The sequence below is a fragment of the Topomyia yanbarensis genome, chromosome 3 (assembly GCF_030247195.1).
Source record: "Topomyia yanbarensis strain Yona2022 chromosome 3, ASM3024719v1, whole genome shotgun sequence".
Classification (NCBI taxonomy): domain Eukaryota; kingdom Metazoa; phylum Arthropoda; class Insecta; order Diptera; family Culicidae; genus Topomyia; species Topomyia yanbarensis.
In genome coordinates this window covers 85,582,334-85,602,897 of record NC_080672.1, presented here as the reverse complement: position 1 = coordinate 85,602,897, position 20,564 = coordinate 85,582,334, and the positions used below count along the sequence as shown (strand labels likewise).

Below are 20,564 nucleotides of genomic sequence, written 5' to 3'. Positions count from 1 at the left end.
CGTTTCGGAATAATGTTCTTAAAGTTGTGTACTAGTTCACGTACAGAAAATCGATTTAGTAATGACATGGCGAAAAACATGACTTAAGTTCACAAAACAAAAACAAATATTTCCACTAATAAAAGAGTAACGCGGGCGTTACTAAAGGGCACGCCCGTGAGCAGAAAATTCTCAAGGGGAGGGTTTTAATTTTTTCTGTTTTAAAAAAAAAAATTATAGAAGTCCTCAAACTTTGAAGATTTTTTTACGAGGCCTAAAGAGCCGAGTTTTGTGTATCAGTTGACTCAGTTCAACAGCTGGGTAAATGTTTGTAATCGAGAAGGAATCCGAAACAGACACCGCCACCGGTATTTCACCCGATACCGATCCATCAGAGCGGTTGACCAACTTGGGCCTTTCCAGCCACCCTCGCAAGGTTTCTTCCTTGGTTTCTTCATCGACTTGTATTTAGAGTGACTTAACTCAAATGACATTTTATGTGTCAAAACGGTTGGCAGTATATTTTTTTTCTGAACAGAAAGTTAATAAATTTTTAAAAGTAATTAACAACCATCATGAGAGGGGTTTGAACCCCAAAAACCCTCCCCTTGCGCACGGGCCTGATGAAGGGAAATTGAACATAATTAGAAAAGCCATGATTTTTGTTCATGGTCCTGTTTTCGTAACGGAAAAGCGTTATTATTTCAGAATTCATGTCACTTTACTCACGATTTTGGGAACAATTTTTGTTCCGTGTAAACAAGTTAAGGGCAGTACAAAACTATCATATTGATAACCGTGTTGTATTACTTTCAACAAGTGTAAACAAAATAAAAAGAGGTTTTTTTTGAGCTTGAGCTTGTGCGACCACCCCTGGCTGCTCTACTCCGTTATCGATCTGGACTAGCTGAAGTTGCACAGGGAATCAGTAGATAATTATGCTTGGGAGTAGCGAAACATCTTTCAATGTGCAACTTCTGGTAATCCTAAAGTGTTTATTGGTCAATACCGGTGCCGGCCAGGCCCGAACTTAGATCGCGGAAGGCTGGTCTATATACTACTGCGTACTCCACAAGTATCACAGGAGGAGGATATTTTTGTTAGTAAGAGTATAGAAGTGTGATCTACTTCTTCTTTACCGACGCCAGCGAGGTGACTTCACTATCGATCCTCTAAACTCATAGACCGGGGACCAACGGGTTTACTTCCCTTCCGAAGGAAGACGTGACCACAAATTTTTTCACCTCAGAAAAATCTCAACGACCTCGGTTGGAATTGAACCCAGGCCAACTGGAGTGAGTGGCGGTCACGCTTACCACTCAACCAACCGCCGTCAAAATAGGAAGAGGTTTTTTTGGTTGAGAAAAAAATCAGTCAGCTGGTGGATCCAGTCCTAGATAGGGTAAAGTGCCTATTTTCACCATACTAAGCCAGGTGCCTCACTAACTCGTTACTTTCTCGCCCTACAATCATTGGAAGGCGTAAAAATTGACATCAACAGCTTTGCTTCGTTGTTAAGAATCCATATAATAACACAAATGCGGTGGAAACAGTAAAATTCTCGTGTTTGAGCGCAACGAAAACTCGAACCGAGTGCCTCTATTGTTACGCTTCTATTTGACTCAATGCGTTGAACAAAGATGGCAGACACTGCTCTAACCAACGGCTTCAAATGGGTAGGGTAATAATAGAAACATGGCGCAAATGGGCTCATCATCCTATAACCTATCTGAGTAAAAAAAATGGTGGACGTTTCGACAGGAACAGGTACATTGTGCAGTCCTGTCTCATAATTCTCACTTCCCAAGCTATTAAATGATCTTTCAAGAGCACTGCAGGTACTAGTTTTAATTGATTGTCCGAACCGTTTGATACAGCGGTTTAAGTCATAATTAACTTTAATCACCTCTAGAAATCTCTTTTTAAGAACTTAGCGAAAAAAATTAAGCGTTATTCGAACTTTTCTTCGTTTGGGTGGCCGGCGTCGAAATACCAATGTCAGTATGAATCACTACGTGAAATGAATGACAGTCGAAACTTTATCTTCCACCAAAATGTTTCTTTCGTGTAGGTGTACCAGAGATTGCGATAGGAATCTGGAAAGTTTCTACTGAAAGACTCGAACAACGCTAACACGAATAAATCACGTGTGTGTGTTCTTTTTTGCAATCATCGCGTAATTTATTGATTAAACATTGTCCTGTCAGGTAAAACCACAAAAATAGAAATCAATACAGAAAGATGACTCCGTGGGACGAACAAAGGAATCTGCTGAGAAATCACAATAACAACCAACCGGAGCCAGAAAAACCGTACCGCCAGCACTTGACATAGACTAGATACGGGAGAAAGAGTTTACATATTTGAACAGAGCGATAAGGGAGATTCAAAGATCCGGCGTCGGTGCAGGGCTGCAATCCTACGACACTAACGACCGTCGCGTGCTATGGAATATTCCGATGCAAGGCCGCGCTTTCTTTATCTGACTGTGTTTGGCGCCGACCGGGTTTTAGTCGTCAGGGGGATCTGCTTATCTTAGAGGATGTTACGATAAAAATAGCACAAGGAACTATAGTTGGATAGATGTACGTGATTTGCATGGTCACAGCTCGAATCGGTTACAAGGTGCTAAACCGAAATGAAGTTGCATGACTGCTCGTAACTGGTTATTTTGAAGGAGAAGAAAATCAATCAATCGTGGGTTACGAAGGAAGGTTGAGCAAGAGGGTTACCCTAATAAACATCTTATGATTCAAGAGCCTAACAACCTGTTCAGGGTATCATCCAAAACAATATGTGGAATCGTAAGACTATATGGGTTAAAGTTCGTGTATAATATTTTTTTATTAGGGTACATTCTACTAATTTAGGCATCTACCAACTATACAACAAACAAAAAACTTACCTTTTCGGGAATTTCGGGACTACAAGCACCTGAAAAGAAAGTCATTATGTTAGATTCCAACTCATTTTGTTCATCACAAATGGTCTTAATTCAATACTTTATGGCTATGGGTATTGAACAAAGAATGTATACAACAGCAAAAGCTATTTGCTATACAAATTCAACCCTAGCGACTCTTTGGCATTAAGTTGAATGAAATTGATAACCGACATATGAAATTTTGTTCCAATCAGTGCATGTGTACTTTTTCAAATATTGCCTATCTGATACAGTGGCAATCAGATGAAATCTAGACGTCCATTGGAATCTGATAAGTTGAACTTCTCTAACGTCATACAAAGATACTGCCGATGATAATTTTTTTATTCCGGTTCTATTCTTTGATATAAGAATAATGAACTTCTCAGGAAAAAAACGAATATTAGAAAGCCTCATCGGCTCCAAATTTGAATCAATTCGGACAAGTCTAGCAACCGAACCAACGTGGTCGAAGTTTGTATGACAATTTACATGGAGAAAGTTCACTAAATTGCATTTTCGCCCCAAGGTGGCACTGTATGAATCAGAGTATCACTGCAAGTGACAATAGGAAAGATACTTTTATTGTCATCAACATTCTCGAAGATTACCAATCAATCCAGTTTTCTTAAAAGTTATTAAACTTTTAATGAAGTGATGACTGAGTCAGTATAGCATGGGGCCAGTTGATTCCCACGACATTTAATGTTTTGCGAAACAATGGTTGAGTTTAGCTGGAGAGGATGTTTGAAATAATTTTAGCATCTAATATGAGTCATCTTTGCTGCAAAGACTAATACTATGTTCACACTACAGAGTTAAAACATGTTTTAATAATTGGCAACAAGAAAAACGTCATCAAGATAGCGTTAAAACACGTTTTAACTCGTAGTGTGAACGTAGTATAAGTTGTGAAGGAAGAGAGATAGAGTATGGACAAGTTCACAAGCATTACTAAAAAGGCTTGTTTTACAACTTAGTAGAAGAAACCTAATTCAATCTCTTTCCGTGGAAAGTTCCCTCCATCGTGAAATGTAATTTTTTTAGCTATTAAATGAATCGTATCATCTACTAAAATTCCTTCCAACGTACTATTAAGCTAAAGCCAATAATTATTTCGCAAAAAAATAATGCTCGTGGGCATCGACTACAGCTATACCTCGATAGTGCATACCCTCGATAGTAAGTACATTTTGCCTCGATAGTATGTACACTCACCAAAAATGTTTTTTTTTTCGTTTTATTTTGTAAACTTTAACAAAATGCGACACATTTCATAGAAGTTTTACGGGTTTCATGTTACTTCTGCGTACTTTAGAGAGGTTATGTCAAGAGTTCTGTGCTACTCAGAGTAGTTCTGCAAACTCCAGCGGAGTATACCAAAGTTTAAGTAAATTATAAATGCATCATGAAAATCTATCAAGTATGAAATGAATCCTACACGCTTTAAGGACGTCCTACAAATATCTTGAAAGTCTTATATATTTTGGGAGCTTGCTATCATACAAGGAGAACCTTAGGACTTCAGACAATTTGTATGAAATTCTGATCATTCTTAGTTTTTTGTCAAACTTCAGCAAGTCTCAACGATCTTTAGGAATAAAAGGTTGTAAAAATGAGAAAATTACTTCAAACTTCAGAGAATTTTGAGGCACTCAAATAATTTTATTTGTAATTAATGTCAACAGACACAGTGTGGTCCTAATGATAATTTCTTAATCTATTTAAAAAGTCAAATTGTAATCTGCTACGTGGAATGTGAAGATCGAACTCGCATGATGGCACCGTTTACTCCATAGTTAGTCCGGCGAAGAGGTAATCGGAGGAATAAATTATTGCGAAGGGCGCGAGGGCGAACGTTCATGTTTATCGCACTGAGAAGCTCGGGGCAGTCAATTCGATCTTGCAAAATATCCGAAATCGTCATAGCACGGAATAGATCCCGCCGCACTTGCAATGTATCGAGTCCAATAAGCAAACCCCGGCTTTCATAACTTGGCAGCTGGTGAGGGTTGCTCCAAGGCAATCGACGAAGGGCAAACCGAACAAATCTGCGCTGTACTGTCTCAATTCGATGGACACCGTTGAGATAATGAGGGTTCCACACAACTGAACAATATTCCAGAGTTGATCGAACGAGTGAGCAGTAGAGAGATTTCAAGCAGTAAATATCTGAAAAGTGCTTAGATATTCTCATTATGAACCCCAAACAGCGTGATGCCTTTGCGACTATATAGCTGATATGCTGTTTAAACGTCAGTTGTTCAACGAGAAAAACTCCGAGATCTTTGACGCAATTCGCTCTGTCAATTGTGGATTCAGCTAGACAGTAATCGAATCGAATTGGCGTTTTTTTCCTCGAGAACGTAATGACCGTACATTTCTTGGAGTTTAGGGTCATTCGGTTGATCTCGCACCATTCCGCAAAGGTTTCCAGTTGGCGTTGAAGGAAAGCTGCATCATCAGTATTCCGGATTCTATGGTATAACTTGAGGTCGTCGGCGAAAGACAACCGTGGTCCTTCTAAACAAAAGTTAACGTCGTTGAAATACAGAAGTAAAATCAATGGACCGAGATGGCTGCCTTGCGGAATACCAGATGAAGCAAAGAACTCTTCGGATACACAATCACCTATCTTGACTGCTAGACGACGATCACTGAGATACGATTGCATCCAACGGAGAATATTAGTACCAAAGCCAAGTCTATCCAATTTTGCCACTGCATTAGCGTGATTTATCTTGTCACAAGCAGCTGAAAGGTCCGTGTAGATAACGTCAGTTTGAAGGCCGTCCGACATAGCATCTGTAACATATGTTGTGAACGACAGAAGATTCGTAGATGTTGAACGTTTCGGCATAAATCCATGCTGAGTCTCGGAGATATACTGTTTGCAGTGGCTGGAGATGGGTTCCAACACAGCCATTTCAAATAACTTAGGAACTGCGCTTAGCGTTGTAATACCACGGTAGTTGTCAACTACCTTTTTATCACCTTTTTTTGTGAACTAGAAACATGAAGGAGAATTTCCAGAGTTCGGGAAATACTCCGGTTGTTAGCGACAATTGAAACAGATGACAAAGAGATTCAATTAGACCGGCGGAGCATTTTTTTAGAACAATAGTTGGTATACCATCTGGGCCTGCCGAAGTTGAAGCCTTCATTTTGCCAATCGCCAGTTGTACCATATTATTGTCGAAATTGATAGAGTTCAAAGACTGGTATGATTGAGGTACATTAAGAGCCGCGCGTGAAACCTGGGTCGGTGTCAGGTTCTCGTTGGAGAAAACACTCGCAAACTTTTCAGAGAATAGTTGGCAGATCTCCTGTAAACTAGAGCTCATACGTCCTCCATAGCTCAATCGTTGAAGGCAACCCGGATTCCTTTCTTTGCTCGTTTACATGCTTCCAGAATGTTTTAGGTTCGAACTTCAACTTACGTTGCACGTTTCGCAAGTAATCGGCCTGGCAACGCTTCGATGTCTTTTTATAGACTTGGTTAACATGAACGTAGTGTTGTCGCAGCACGTAGCCCCCAAACTTGGAGTACTTCTTCAGAGCGGCTCTTTTAGTCGCTTTTAACTGTCTCAGCTCGGCAGTGTGCCACGCTGGGTGCTTAGATTGAATGCCACTTCTTTTGGGTACATAGCGATCGATAGCATAGCTCATAACATTGGATTGGAACATTGCATTGCAACGTTGACATCATCATTGTCGAGAATTTCAGTCCAGTGGATATTCGACAGGAAGTCAATAATGCTATTATAGTCGGCTTTTCTAAAATTATAGCTGACGGTGTCAGAAGCAATATATGCAGGGGAGGGTGGTGTCTAACAGTCTTTACCAGGGGGAACGGTGCTGCGGTAACTTTTGGCGCGAAGTCAGATTTGCTCGAAAAACAGAGATCAAGGATTCTGTTGTTCTCATTCACCACATTATTCGTTTGGCGCAGCAGATTTAGACTGTAGCAGTCAAGCAAACTGGTGATACCAGCATGAAAAGATGACAGTTACTATAAACAGCAGAGTGTTCACGATGTTCGCTAATATTTTTCCACACTCGGGGCAATTCTGCAAGCTTCAAAAAATCATGCAACCATAAGTGAAATCTTTAGAATATCTGAAAAGCTTACGAAGCTTCAAGAATATTTAAAAGATTTCTGGAAAATCTTTCAAACATTAAGGGATGTCTGCAAATTTTACCAACTCACAGTTAACTTTAACCTTCTTTAGGTGTTAACTTTTTGTTACGAATAAGGTGTTAGCGGATCGCATTGACCCCGATTTCGAACTGAGTTTTAAGAAGCATTTTCAACCAAATCTATATTAACTGGCAATTAATTAGCTTATTGGAGAGAAAATTTTCAGTTTCTGGTAAATATTACCGTTTTTCACCTTATTCTTATAACCTTATAACATAACTCCATTCGGCACCGATTCCCACTAAGCAACCCGGTCAAAAACGAAAATTTAAACTCTAACGAACAATTTAAGTACCAGTTCATATAGATTTGGTTGAAAATGTGTTTTAAAACTGAGTTCGAAATCGGGGTCAAAATGATCCGCTAACACCTTATTCGTAACTTTTTTTGTACAGCCCTTCAGAAATGAGCGAAAATTTTTAACTCTATTGAAAATCGTTGCTATCCACGAAAGAGGAAAAGGCAAGAAATTCTAAACTTCTCGGTGCAGTTCATTTAGGGTCATATTGACCCCAACACCTAAAGAAGGTTAATATAGTAAAACTGACAAAATTAGAAAAGTCTGACCAAAAACTTTGGCGTGCTTTATGTAGGGGAGACTGAGGAGACTTGATCCCCGGGGAGACTTGATCCCATCATTGTAACTCAAAGGCGGATCAGAATACATTAATCGAATATCCTAGAAAGTTGCGCAGTTTTATCTAAGTTTCTTTAACACAAAAAAATAAATTGGACATGTGTTACCGAATTTTTACTGATTCAAAGAAAAAAATCTCAGAAGAACTGAAGAAGATTCATTTTCTAAATTTTCAAACTTTTATACAATTGATAAAGTCACCCACTACATACTATACTTTTGCATACAGAATTACAGGAGAATGTTAATTATATGAATAAGTTATGATTGAACTGATTCTTTTGTTCAACTATACTTGTACTAAAGTTTGCTGAAATAGATGCTATGGGTTCACTTGATCCCTTCAAATTCGTGGAGATTTAATCCCCTTCGCCATGCTTCATACACACCACTAAAAATAACCAAATTCACACCAGAACAATTGAAGTCATTGTTACCATAAAATAACAAAAAAATACTGTCAAAAATAAACGCTTCATCGTACAGAAACTTAACTGTAATTGTTTACTACAGTATACGTAGCAACCACGCATCCCACAGTTGACGTTCCTCAACCATAATAACGACAGCTTTCAAATAATTAAACAGAGATTTGGGGAAATCGTGAAAAAATCTGGTGAGAGATGCGTAATATGTAGTAACAAAAATAGTAATATGTAATCACAACAATTTAATCAATACCACAATACATTTATAACATTGAATGGGGTTAGGTACCTATTTTTGTCCTATTAGGGAGGGTACCACTTTATTTCATTAGTAATTTTATTATTTCAGCTTCTTTGCTTTGTTATTAGGAGCCATTTTTTATTTCGATTATAGAGGTTTTAGCCCTAAGGTCATTCGCCTCTTATTAAGAGCCAATATAATAACAAAATTGTCTTGAGAATGGTGAAAATCTTCTGTTTGAGCGCAGCAAAAAGTCTAATCGAGTACCCCAATTATCACAACACCATTTGAGCCAATGCGTTGAGCACACGCTGCTCTAACCAAAGGCTTCAGATGGGTAGGATGATAATAGAAAAAGGGTAAAAATAGGCTTATTACCCTACATGCTCTTTTAAACACGTTTTCAAAAAATAATCAAGTGTCCCCAAATTAGGGATCGAGTCACCACTAATCAAAGAATTTTCCAGTTTTTTGTTGTTTTCCAAAAATGCTCATAGCTCATGTCCAGTATAATATTTCCATGTAATTTTTTTATGATTATCAGTCAACCCTAGAAACAATATAAAACTACAAAAAATACATAGTTTTTGTATCATTCCACGGAGTAGGATTGAAAAATAAAAAAGGGGATCAAGTCTCCTCAGTCTCCCCTACGGTATGTCCCACAAGTATCAGAGAAGAATCACTAACTTCAAGGTAACTTATTAAATTTAGAAAATTATTCCGAACATCAAACAAGATTTCAACAAATTTGAAGGTATACTATCTAGAGCAATGATAAAAACTATTTTTGTTTATTGATTTTCCTATTTTCATTACATTCTAGGACAGCGGTTCTCAACCTTTTTCGTACCACAGACCACTTAGAAATGATCGCTTCCGGCCGCGAGAAACTGTCCTCGATGCCAGCTGGTGGAGCTGCTCCGGCTGCCGGTGGTGCCGCCGCTGGTCCTGCTGCTGCCGCTCCGGCCGAGGAGAAGAAGGAGGAGAAGAAGGAGGAATCCGAGTCCGAGGATGACGACATGGGATTCGGTCTCTTTGAATAAAAGATTCCTCCACATGACGAAGGATGTAACGAATACCATTCGTTTGGAAGGGTACATTTATTTCTGTGAAATAAATATGGCAATAAAAATAAAGAAATCATCCTGGGTTGCTGCGAACCCCTATGGATAAACATCAATTTTGTATGTTATTAAAATGTTATTTTCAGTTTTATTATGAAACAAGACTTGAAACTTCAATATACACTCAGAAATATATATTTTTCTTCGCGGACCCCCAGCAACAAAATCCCCGCCCCCTCGGGGTCCGCGGACCCCACATTGAGAATCACTGTTCTAGGAGATACAATGTTTTGAATGGAATGGGTGAGACTCGGATCAAGCACGCCTTGCGGCTACAATGGAGACTCGTATAACTTACAGATCTGGACAAACGCAGCTAAATGAGCATTTTTCCTCCATACCTCTTTTATGAATCTAAAGTATGACTCAGAACTATGGTTTAGATTTTAGCTCATATGTTGTCATAATTTATATTTAAAATCAAATCGCCTTTTTAAATACATCTACATATCCGTTTTCGACCCAAAATATAAGGAACTGGAAAACGATATGTAATCCTGTTCCGAGAAGAATAACAATTACTTGAACAGCGTAATTGTTATTCTTCTCACCATCGGGGAGCAGAACGAAAAAAAATGGCGAAAGTTTGTGGTCCCAGGAAACCTCTGGTGAAGAAATTTTTGAAAAAAAAATGGAACGGGGCTTCACAGATTAAAACTAAAGTTTGTATGGAGAACTAGAGGTGTTCAACAGGGAAGATATCAATGAAAATGGTCATCTTAAATTTTCGCATAAAGTCTTACATAAAATGCTTATTACATCGAAAAAGTAATCTATGGAATTTTTTAACTCAGCCGTACATCATTAAGGGGGTGCGGCGTTTGAATATTGATTTTATTATATTCGAAAAAAAATCCAAAGGGGGGAGTTCATGAAATGTTTTTTTTTTGGCGAAATATGTCTAAAAATAGCATGAGATTTCAGCATCTACTGTCAAAACAAACGAAAACCGCTAAAAAAAATTTAAAAATCGATTTTAATATGTTTATTTCACTATCCTATCTACCAAGTAAAAAAATTTAATGCCGCAATGCGCAATTGCAAGGTCTGTAACCAAAAAAAACAATTGAATCTTACTCAAAAGTAATAGAAATATACCCGTCGGATTTTTGGTGTAGGAGTATCAGCAGCCCTTACTTTAAAGGAGATGTTGTAAATCCGACGATTTTGGAAAACATCCGTTATTTTACCTCAAATGTATTTCATTTTGGAAAAGGGAATAGTTGTGTGAAAATAATATTCTATGGAAAGGTGTTTCCAAAAGTCGACCCTATGATTTACATGAAAATAAATATAATTCTAATATGCATTATAACTGGTATAATGAATATAAAACTTTTTTGATCCGGAACAAAAATGCATTACGCTACTATGAAATCGTAGAAACCTACGCAATCCCACAATTGGTAATGTATTGATGACTACAACGTTATCATACACCCAAAATCCAACGGGTACATTTCCATTCCTTTTGGGTAAGACTCTATTGTCTTTTTCGTAAAAGACCACAAAACTGCGCATTGCGACGGCGCCGGTGGTTGAGTGGTAAACGTGATCGCCACTCATTCCAGTTGGTCTGGGTTCAATCCCAGCCGAGGTCGTTGAGATTTTTCTAAGGTGAAAAAATCTGTGGTCACGTCTTCCTTCGGAAGGGAAGTAAAGCCGTTGGTCTCCGGTCCATGAGTTGTGAAGGATCGATATCTAGTCCAGATAATGGAGTCACCTCTCTGGCGTCGGTAATGAAGAAGTAGAATCCAACTTCTATAGTTACTAACAAATATCTTCCTCCCGTGATACTTGTGGAGTGCGCAGTAGTATATACGGCAACCAGCAAAAGCAAGTATCGGACTAACATTCCTTCCATTTCCTTCCGCGATTTACGTTCGGACCTGGCCGGCGCTGGTATTGATCAATAAACACTTTAGGATTTGTAGGAGTTGCACATTGAAAGATGTTTCGCTACTCCCAAGCATAATTATCTACTGATTCCCAGTACAACTTCAGCTAGTCCAGATCGATAACGGAGTAGCAGCCAGGGGCAGGGATGCCACATTGAAATCTGTGTTTCGGCCAAAAAAATCTTTTTACCATCTGTGATGACTAAAACAGGAAAAAAATCTGTGAAAATCTGTGATCTGAAATTGTGAAAATAATCTGTGACATTACCGAAAAATCTGTGAATATGGTGACCCTGGCCAGGGGTGATTCACAAGCTCAAGCTCAAGCTCAGACCACGCAACTGCGCATTGCGTTATTGAACCTTTCCCGGTCAGGTAAAGCTAAGGAGGGTATATGTCCTCCCGAAGCTACTCACGATACTGCGCACCTTAAATTAGATCCACAATTGCAGCTTATCGACGGATGCAATCAGCCTGATTCCATCAACGACGTTCATCTGTTTTCTAAGGAACTTGTATGCTATGGCAGCGACCTTTTCCGGCCAGACCCACAATTGCAGCTTGCCGATGAGCACAATCAGCTAGAACCCATCACCGACGCCCATCTGCTTGCCACGGAACTTGGCAGCGACCCTTCCCGGTCAGATCTACAATTGCAGCTTACCAACGGACGTGATCAGCTTAACTCCGACGCCTGTATGTTGACAACAAAATCTGAAAGCAGAGACTACGATATGCTCCGGTCAGATAACAGCAGCCTAAAACAGAGCAATTTGAAGTTCCTGCTTTTGTTTACACAGGTAAATGCAATGAATGTATATGTTCTTCCGAAGTAGGACATACAGATGCTGCTCCCGCTGAAAATCCACCCCTATTACAGCCAGACGCCACCACCATCGCCGCTCGTCTTTCTACCGCTCAACCACCAGGACACTATCTGGAGGAACAACTTAGTATCTACTACCAGAACGTGAGAGGACTACGCACAAAAATTGACGAGTTGTTCGTCGCTGTTTCAGAGGCCGAATATGATGTCATTGTTCTAACCGAAACGTGGCTGAATGATCAAATCCATTCGATCCAGTTATTCGGCCCAAGGTACACGGTTTACCGTAAAGATCGCGATCCAGACAGTACAGGGAAAAAAACGTGGTGGTGGTGTGCTTATTGCAGTGTCCAACCGGCTCTCGTCCAAACATAAAACGGATAGTAACGATATCGAACAACTATGGGTAGATATTCGCGGGCGCGATACTACTATTTGTGTAGGCGTAGTATACATTCCCCCTGATTCCACAAGTGATATAGATATTATTCAGAAGCACATAGACTCAGCACTTGACATCGCAACTTCCATTCAACCCAACATGGCTCATCTACTGTTTGGTGACTATAATCAGCCAGGACTTCTTTGGAATAGTACACCCTCCGGTTATGCCTTTCCAGATCCTTCTGAATCTATCTTTTCGATAGCGAGTATTGCCTTGTTCGACGGAATGTCTATATTGAACATGCTGCAAATGTGTACCGTAAATAACAGACGAAATCGAACCCTGGATCTCCTGTTCGTAAATGAAGAAGCTTCTATTAACTGCGCCGTTTCAGAAGCCCTTGAGCCATTAGTTGCCTGTGACGCATATCATCCTCCTCTTCTAGTAACGCAGATTTGTCCCCAGTTGGTTATTTTTGACGAAATTCTGGATGTCAGGGAGTTCAACTTTTCGAAGACTGATTTCTCTAGGCTTCAAAGTTCACTACAGGCAATTGATTGGGAGACTTTGTTAAATTCCGCGATCGATGTAGATGTTGCCGTAGAAAAACTTTCACTGGTCCTGAAACAGCTATTCAGAATAACAGTTCCCGCACCACGTCCCCGACCAAAACCGGCATGGTCCAATCGTCAGCTACGTAAGCTGAAAAGATTGCGAGCAGCTGTGCTTCGGCATTACACCAGCCGACGAAACCCCATTACAAAACGAGAGTTTATTCAAGCTAGCAACAGTTACAAGACATATAATCGGTGCCTCTATTCAAGACACGTAGCACAAACCCAATCAAACCTGAAACAAAATCCAAAGCAGTTTTGGTCTTTCGTTAACGGAAAACGCAAAAAAATGGGCTTCTTTCCAGTATGTTCCTTGCAAGAGAAACATCAAGCACTCCAAGCGGCATCTGTGACCTATTCGCTCAACATTTCTCGAGTGTGTTTAAAAAGGACTCGGCTAACTCCACTCAGGTGGAATATGGCCTTCAGAATGTCCCTCATGATGTAATTAATGTAGGTAATATCCAATTTACTGACGAAGACATTTTAACTGCCATGAGAAAGCTAAAGTCTTCAACATCAGCAGGACCAGATGGTATTCCGTCCATTATACTGAAAAATATGAATAGATCAATCAATCACTATTGCAATCGGCGTTTCCCGTGTGTTGGAAAAAATCAGGTATGTTTCCCGTTTTTAAAAAAGGTGATAAGCAATATTGCGAACTATCGTGGCATAACCTCACTCTGCGCTGGATCAAAGTTATTTGAGATTTTAGTAGGAAACGTGCTGTTTCGTGAGACCAAAGCATACATATCGAAGGATCAACATGGCTTTTTTTCAGGCAGATCGACAACTACTAATCTAGCCCAATTCACTTCGCTCTGTATTAAAAATATTGAAGTTGGATCTCAGGTCGATACTGTATACACGGATCTCAAGGCTGCATTCGATCGTGTAGATCACTCTCTTCTACTGGCAAAGATAAAGCGGCTGGGGGCTTCGTCAAATTTCACAGGGTGGCTTTAATCATATATCGTAAATCGTTCTCTATCTGTAAAATTAGGAAATAGCGAGTCATACAGCTTCATTAACTTGTCGGGAGTGCCTCAAGGGAGCAATCTAGGACCGTTGCTTTTTTCGTTGTTCTTCAATGACGTTTGCTATGTTATACCTCCAGGGTGTAAACTTATATACGCTGATGATCTTAAACTATTTCTCATTGTGCGGTCAATAGAAGATTGCGTGGCACTGCAGCGACACTTAGATGCTATTTGTAATTGGTGTAGTCGCAACTCGCTGGCTCTCAGCGTGGCCAAATGTTCCATAATATCTTTTACTCGCAGAAAAAAATCCAATACTCTGGAGCTACACCATCTCAGGGGAATCGCTAGAGAGAATGACAGTTATCAGAGACCTCGGAGTACTCCTGGACTCACAACTGACATTCAGAAATCATTACTCTCATTTTATAGCACAGGCAAATATAAACCTCGGCTTCATTATAAGAATCGCCAAAGAATTCACTGATCCATATTGTCTACGGGCAATCTATTTCTCACTAGTTCGATCTGTCCTGGAAGCTTCAGCACCCATTTGGTGTCCTTATACGAACATTTGGATCAACCGAATAGAAGCAGTGCAGGCAAGATTCAACCGTTTTGCTCTTAGAACTCTCCCATGGCGTAACCCAGCAGAGCTACCACCGTACATCGATCGCTGTCGTCTGCTCGATATGGAAACCCTAGCGAAAAGGCGGAACACATTTAGAGCAGTATTTGTTGGGAAGATATTAACTGGTCAAATAGATGCTCCAGATATTCTCTCACAAATAAATATCTATGTGCCCCCTAGAAATCTCAGATCGCATAACTTCTTAAGACTGGAATTTCAGCGCACAGAGTATGGCCATTAGGGCGATGTGTAATGTTTTTAATAGTGTTTATGACCATTTTGACTTTTCTGTATCTTGTGATGTTTTCAAAAATAGACTAAGAAGGTTGACTTAGATTTTAAGATTCCATTTTTGTAATATTTGTAATTTTTGTTCTTGAAATACTGTGTACTATGTGATTAAGTTTAATTGTAGTGTAAAATCATTGTAATCAACTGTGAAAAATTTGAAAAGATGATGGGTTTTTACGCCCATTTGAGGATTGCTTCTGAAGCATATCCTGAAATGGGCTTTTCCCATTCTAGAAACATTTCATGTAGACCAACACAGGTCAGATGAAAAATAAGAATAAATAAATAAAATAAAATATTACCGAAAAGGTAGTAAACGGTGGAATGACGAATGAATTGCGGTAACTGTACATGTATGTGCATCGCACAAACAAAAACTTTTTCAGTAGGTATCAACCTGTGCTCTGTTCGTATGTAGTATTAGTATTAGTATCTAGTCAAACCAACTGCTGACGGATTTCTGTCGGAATTCAGTCTGGAATATGTACCAATATTGTCAGGAATCAGCAGGAATTACGGATTTCTGTACTGGGTAGGTTGGATAGAGAAATAAAAATGTTTGGCAGTTTCCGGTTCCGAAACAGTTCCCAGATCCGGCCTAGTTCGCGGATCCGGCCCAGTTCTCGATCCGGTTCGGACCAGTTCTCGAATCCGAACCAGTTTCCGGATAAATTTGTCTGAAACGTAAAAATATGTATAAAGTTGTCGTTAGACATACTTGTTACTCACGGCTTACATATACTAGGCTAGCTCGTTAGAGTGTAAACATTTGACGAGAGCGCGTCATAGAAATCGTCGGCGAAAACAATTACATGAAATTCATATATTGTTTGCTGCTAACGAATGATCGGCACCTGGTAAATCACAAGGAAGCTATGCGGATGTCCAAAACCTTTTCTATGATCAGAAAATTACGGTGGGATATGTTTTCTATGGCATGCATCCAAATTTCTGATTTACGCTAATAATCACATAGATGCACTGATTATCCACTGTGTCTGGTGTAATTATGGCGTAATTTACGTCAAAAATCCATTGCACACTATTTTTTCCACCGTAAGAGCTCAAATATAGTCAATTAACAACTTTCGAGAAATCCGTTTGTTTATCTCAACGATTTCTCTGACGCCACTGAAAACTGTCAATTCGCGGAATAGCAAGCCTCCTTTCTGTGAGCCGTGCTTGTTACTGGCATTTTTTCCATAGTGCAATTACATTTACAATGTTTCCTTTCTCTTTAGAATCTTTAGAACCGAAAAAGGACGCAACCGCGCACAGCGGGACGAAATCAGAAAAACCGGACATTGGTATTTGAGATGATACTATTAGTTATAGCATATCTTCGGAAAGATTTTTTTATTTTTGGGACACTTTAATATAATGGTATCAAATTTTAATTTAAAGGGGTATACACTAAAATGAATAAAATAACTTTTTATTTATTATTCAAATGGTGAAATGTCCATGGAAAGTTTATAGAGAACATTTGTTGAAGATAGAAAATGTCTATCTCTTAAGAGAAAAACCTGTTTTAATCCACCTAGCGGTGCAATTGTGCCTTTCTCATTTCTCTAAACTATGGCACGGAGGCTTTTTATGTTCAACATAATTGTGGAAATGTCCATTACATTCTTAGTACACTTTGCACTTATACACAATGGCATGCCAGCCACGAACTTGATGAGCTACGTGTCGACGGTGAAACACTTGAAACAAAAAAATATCATACTCCATTAGCCTAATCAGCATTAGATCAATGTTATCTGCTTGCTAACTCATTTTGTCATGCGGGGATGGGTATGTGAGGAGGGCGAAAGTCCCATGAACCAGTGGCGTAGCCAGAAATTTGGTTTGGAGGGGGTTTTGATGAAAATCGCAATTTTTTTGAAAAAATGCTAAAATTTAATATGAATTTGATAAATTATTGAAAACTCTAAAACAAAGGTAGTCTAACAGATGTCATTCCAGTCTAAAAACAAGAAGGATCAACATGGAACAGTTTTCAAACCTCTATAGATTATTTTCTTGTGTAATATGTCAATGAAGTCAAAAATTGCGATCTTTTAAAGTGGGATAAATGATCTAAAAAATTTTCAAAGTTCAAGATCACCTAATATAATAATCCTTGACTTTGAAGGTTTGACAACTTCGGGAAGTTATCAACATAAAACAGCGCCTGCTTTGATATAGAAATTTTAGTGATTAACTCTCATAGAGGTAATCATGGTGAATTAATTTTTCAAAAATATTAAGAGACATGGTGCCTTCAGCAAAGTTTTTGATAATGTCATTTCAAACAATTTTGTTGAAAATATGAAGGCTACATGAATTCAACATATAGGGATTTAAATGGACTGGGCCTGCTATATTTCTTCTTAGTGAATAAAAATTTAGGTGAAAACGATTTTTTTCTGCGCTACGGATAAAATTGTTTGAAACAATCATTGCGAGTTGAGAACACAAAACCTATAACTAAATTATGGATGGATGGAACTGAAACTTGCGTTTCGACTTCATCTCATCAGAATCCGACACTAACTTGGTGGGCGGACTAAGCTTGCGCCGAATTGATGCTAGCTCCTGAAAATGGAATCACTCTTTGTGTTTTTGAGTCCTTTTAATATCTGGGAATTATTTGTTTTATATCCAATTCCCTTATTTTTTTTGTAAGCTTCAAAGGCACCTTGAACGCAATGTGAATTTATTATTTAATTACCGCAGAAGAGATTTATCAAATACAGTAATTTCAGAATAGCTTGTTGTAAAGGTTTTCTACTACTATATTTCGATACTCTGAATATGTGGGATATTTATGTCTTTGACAAAGTTGTTTGAAATAGCACTTTCGAAAACTTTGCTGGAGACATTAAGTCTCGACCCAAACTTGGTTGAAGAGTAATTCTTGTCTATAATTACTTCTAGGAGGATTAACCGTCAAAATGTTTCTATCAGCAGATGAACAGTTTTACGTTTTGAAATTCTTCAATGTTACTTAACATCGAAATTTGGCAGTTTCGAATGAATGTGATCGTGACCGTTAAAAATTTATCGAGCATTAATTTTACTTTTCTTTATTAGTCAACCTCACAACTTGCAGTACTAGAACGTAGTACACAAAATTTTAGTACGCCATTCATTGCATCCTGCTAAGAGGCTATTCATATAGTTGATAATACAACAAAAATCCCATGCTCATAAAACCGATCCTGACCCGCTAGAGACAAAATTACATCAGCTTTCAACTAGTTTCTGAAATGTTATTCTTGTTGTTAACCATATTGAATTGTTGTCCAAACTCTACAAATCTAAAAAAATACATTTTCAGCAAATGTTGAAATGTATGTAAGTTTTCGGTAAACAAGCTTATGTTTTATATGCAATCAACCTATTCAAATTTAGATTCCCATTCGAAAAATTGTCTCTAATCCATATTTTGAAGCATCTTTCCAAAAATGAGCTCATAATAATTCAGACAGTTATTTTATTTTACATTGAAGAAATTTGACAACTATGGGATTTTGGCTAAGAGATAAGTTACAAGATCCCCTTCCCATAATTTTCCAAAAGTTCTCATGACACTCTAAACACAGTTATCAATGTAGTGATCAGAGAATATTTTTCCAAAAATATTTTGTGGAATATTAAATTAAATTCGTCAGCATCAATTTTTTTTCAATCCAATTAATTTTGGTTTGGGGGGGGTTTTAACCCCCAAAACCCCCCCCTGGCTACGCCACTGCCATGAACGAACGACTCCCCAGCTTAAATTGGTATGTTTTGTAATATAGTGGTGGTTTAAAGATGATGGGGTTGAAAGGGAGGGGTATGAGGTGGTGGTCTGAGGGGTGATTTAAGGAGATTTTTAAAGGAGGGGAGTGAACAGTAGAGGGGGGGTGTAACCCCTCTCCATAAACCATCAACTACGCCCCTGTTAAAATCCAGAAACCTTATGCGAGTCGAAAAAAAATTTGGCCGGGATTAGGTTGACGTTTTTCAGAGTGATTGCATAACCTTTCTATATGAGAAAGGCAAAAATGTGCAAAATCCAAAAAAGTGAATCTTCGTCAAATTTTTTTCGTGTTTGCATCAAATCTCGACGTTTTATGCACCTTGAATACATTTAGCATCAAAAATAAAAATTCCTTTTTTTAATTTTTCCTATAGTTTTTATGAGAAATTTCTGTGTGGCCGCACTCTGAAACCCGTAATTCCGGAACCAGAATTCCGATCGATCCAAAATTCAATAGCAGCCGATGGGAAGGTTGCACCTTTCATTTGAGACTAAGTTTGGGCAAATCGGTCCAGCCATCTCTGAGAAAAATGAGTGACATTATTTGACACATACGCACATACATACACAAACACACATACACACACATACACACACATACATACACACATACACACACACATACAGACTTTTTCCGATCTCGACGAACTGAGTCGAATGGGATATGACACTCGGCCCTCCGGGCCGGGATTAGGTTGACGTTTTTCAGAGTGATTGCATAACCTTTCTATATGAGAAAGGCAAAAAGTTATAAAGTGAAACGGATGTACATGTCGACATACCCCCTTAAAAAGAGTTATTTGCTATGAATTTTAATTTGAATTTTGAGCGGTGCTCAGCTATTTTCGTCCGTGTCCCTTATCGACTATTTTTATTAGGTGATTCATCAACAGTGCTATATTTGAAAATGAGCCATTTTGGTTAAGGAATTTATTAATTGCTCTTATTTTATTGATTCTATTATTTACAAAATTGCGCATATATTTTGTCGAATGTAATTTTAAATGTTCGTATCCGTCGGGTGATACCACTCGAGCTGACATTTCTTGTGACTGAGCAAACCAATTTGTATGTTTGTTTAGTGTTTATTTGACGAACTACTGAACTAATCCACAGGGCATTCAATATGCATAGGGAATACGCATGGTCTTGTCTGACTGAAATGATGACCTCAATCTTGTATAAGGTTTTAGAATTGACGATTCACGAGAACGATCGAACACCTGTTTGCAATTTCCTTCAGTCATATCAACACGAATTTTATTATATGTTCATTGGTTTGCTCATGGCAGTTCAGTAATTATTTTCTCATTATATTGTGTAATTTCATATAGTTTTGAGCAGCACATGCACTGTATGTAAACATGTAAACCGTATTTCATGAGTATAATAATATTATAGCTTGATTTTTCTGTTAAAAGTTGACAAAACCGGAAATCGCTCCTCTATTTCTTGCATCATTTCCATTTTCTAATGTGGGTACATTGTTGTTGCAATTAAGTAATTTAGTTTTTTCTGCTTCCAAACCGTAAGAAGCGACAAAAACAAGACTCTCTATACTACATCTCCTGTATCTTTTATACTTTCTAGTTTTTGTACTAAATTAGTAA

At 38.5% G+C, this 20,564-nt stretch overlaps 1 protein-coding gene across 1 annotated transcript in view; it reads right to left on the bottom strand.

Annotated features, from left to right (window-relative positions):
• The window catches only part of LOC131691306 (proton-associated sugar transporter A-like), a 112,033-nt gene that overhangs the window by 84,459 nt on the left and 7,010 nt on the right, over nucleotides 1-20,564 (bottom strand). The window contains exon 2 of the mRNA XM_058977593.1: nucleotides 2,885-2,913. The gene's annotated coding sequence lies outside the window, so the exon portion shown is untranslated. The remainder of the gene's footprint in view (nucleotides 1-2,884; nucleotides 2,914-20,564) is intronic.